The sequence below is a fragment of the Lactuca saligna genome, chromosome 9 (assembly GCF_052625555.1).
Source record: "Lactuca saligna cultivar CGN05327 chromosome 9, ASM5262555v1, whole genome shotgun sequence".
NCBI lineage: Eukaryota > Viridiplantae > Streptophyta > Magnoliopsida > Asterales > Asteraceae > Lactuca > Lactuca saligna.
Genome location: NC_136425.1, coordinates 181107093 through 181109787, shown reverse-complemented (window position 1 = coordinate 181109787; position 2695 = coordinate 181107093). Strand labels below are relative to the sequence as shown.

General features: G+C 34.8%; 1 pseudogene; it reads right to left on the bottom strand.

Moving 5' to 3' along the window:
- Window positions 1-375: 375 nt before the first annotated feature.
- On the bottom strand, window positions 376-2446 carry LOC145017007 (large ribosomal subunit protein uL2mz, N-terminal part-like; annotated as a pseudogene).
- Window positions 2447-2695: the final 249 nt, after the last annotated feature.

Genomic DNA, 2695 nt, shown 5'->3' with positions numbered 1-2695 from the left:
ATATATATATGTGTGTGTTTGTGTGTGTGTGTGTGTGTGTATATAAGCCGTTTACCCTCGCCAAGCGTCGTATGCGGATATTTTATTCAAAAATTAAATTGTAGAGACAATTAATTATTTTGCACAAATAGTTTACTACATATAAACAATTATCAGTATAATTAAAATAATAATATATAAATGTACACTTTTGATTACAAACCCTGTTATGTCAAACTATGCAAATTGTAAAATAATAATATATAAATGTACACTCTTGATTACAAACCCATTTAAATATTTGTTTTTTCAGTATAATTATGATTTATGTTGTTTTTTTATCACAACAGACAGGTAACAAATAAATCGACACTTAGGTAACAGATAAACCGACACTTAGGTAGCCAATATATAACTCACAAGAGCTCGATCCACTCCAAATTTCCCATCTTTTTCCACCTTTTCACTTTCTTTCACCTTTGACTTTGACTCTGACTCATTAACAACCCCTAAAATCCCCCTTTGTCTCAAACTCCCCCCAAGAAACAACTGTTTTTCGTTTCATCTTATGCCCCCACACAACACTATCCTTATCCCACCTTTTTACCTCATTAAGCAACATACTTTCATTCTCTTTCACATCATCTTTCATTCTTGGAACAAAAAATTCTGGTTTTGCCCCTGCCACCGCCATTCTTGGAACACCCAACACGTTCACAAACGAAGAAGGAGCATCATGTATTTTTTTTTCCCCATTTGAAGATTAAAAAGCAGATAAGAAAGCATCCTTAACAATTCTCATTTGGGTCCTCGTTTGACTTTGACTTTGACTACTCAAGGTCCTACTACCTTTTGAAACTCCAACCGCTACATGATCTGTTTTAGGCCTTAAAGATTCCACCTTTTGTCTTCTAACATTTCGAGAATTGAAGAGAATGAAAACTGACCTTTGATGGAGATGGAGGGTAGGATCTTAGGGGGTGGGGTGAAGTTTTTTTTGGAGGGAGTTGACTTCTTTCGAGCGGTCAACAGCTGCCCCTTCTACCCATCTGACCACTGCGATCCGTGAAGTGCAATTTGGGTCGTATTCGATTCGTTCAACTACACCTACTGATGAAGTGTTGCGTTTTAGATCAATTGTTCTTTGTGACCGTTTTGCCCCTTCCCCTCTGTGGAAAATTGTGATACGACCCTTTAAATTTCTACCTGCTGACTTGTCTTTACCTGTAACGAATTGCCTAAGTGGCCTTTCAGAGCTCATATTTTGAGCACCTGTAGGAATATGATAAAGTCAGTAAAACTGTTTTTTGTTTGGATAAATCATAGATTAATTTCAGATAACAATATAATCAGTAATGTTCAAATCCTAAGCACCACATCTCTACAATCAAATTAAGAAAGCTGGAAATGACATCTCTCTGGTACTGATTATCCATCTTGAATTTAAAATATGCATCTTTAAATACCAATTTCTTTTTACTTTATCAGCATATGATTCATTCTTTCAATATATTTGCATTTTTACATGTACAAATAAGTGTTTACTGAAATGTACATGAACAAAATCAACTCTTTTTATTTAAAAGAGTATACCAGGGTCTAGGAATGCCAAAGAAAGTTTCGCTTCTGATGTCAAAAAGGTTGTTACTTATTGTAAAATTGAAGTTAGGGTTCAACAAGAAGAGCAACAAGCAAACAAATTCAAAAAGTCACCTTTTCATCAGCAATTCATAAAACACATGTTTTCGGCATTACTATTACCAAATTAACACTCTGAGAGAACCAATATCCCAGCAAAGTTGAAACCTCAAAAACAGAACTTTGCCTTGGGTGACTACCGATACCCTTAAGCATTTTGACCTTATACAGACGTTGGTTTTGAGGCTAGAGACACACAGACGACACTCGAACATGTAATAATTTGAAAGAGCTAGGCTTGACATCAAAACTGGAACAAAGAATCTGTATTTGCACATTAATTCTGACATCAAATTGAATCTTCATTGAGCCCTTTTTTCAGATTCATTCTCTTGAACATGACAATTTCAACTTCGAATTTGCATTTAAAAAAACAAAACTTACGGTTAATAGAGTGCTTGGATCTCATCTGAAAGCTGCTAATCCTCGAAGTAATCTCAAGCGAATGGTGCGTGTGTAGAGGACAGAGGAGATAAAGCGAGAGCGTGGTGGCTTCTTGTCACCGAAAAAGTGTTGCGAGAGCACAGTAGGTGGCGGCGTCGACAATCAAATACAGATACAGTGAGTGGTGCGAGGTTGGAGAGTGGGTGGTGATTCACTACTGATGGTGATGATAACGATGAGTTAGGTGGATGAGGTGCAATGTCAGCTTTTCAAAATAGGGTTTTTGGTATTTGTTTAAGGTAAAATGCGACTGTAGATGACAGAGGAGAAAAATAGTATGTTTACTTTTTTGATTCAATTTATGAAACGTCAATGTTAATGTCATTAATTTGTCAAACAAAAATGTGAATATTTAATGCAATTAATTTGTAAAACGGAAATGTGATAGGAGTATTAAAAGGTATGAATAAATTGATTGTATATTATGCAGTAGGTGTAGTACCTCTTAAATTTCAAGAAATGGGTAATATCCTTAATAATATAGTGTGTGTGTGTGTGTGTGTGTGTGTGTGTGTGTGTATATATATATATATATATATATATATATATATATATATATATATATATATATATA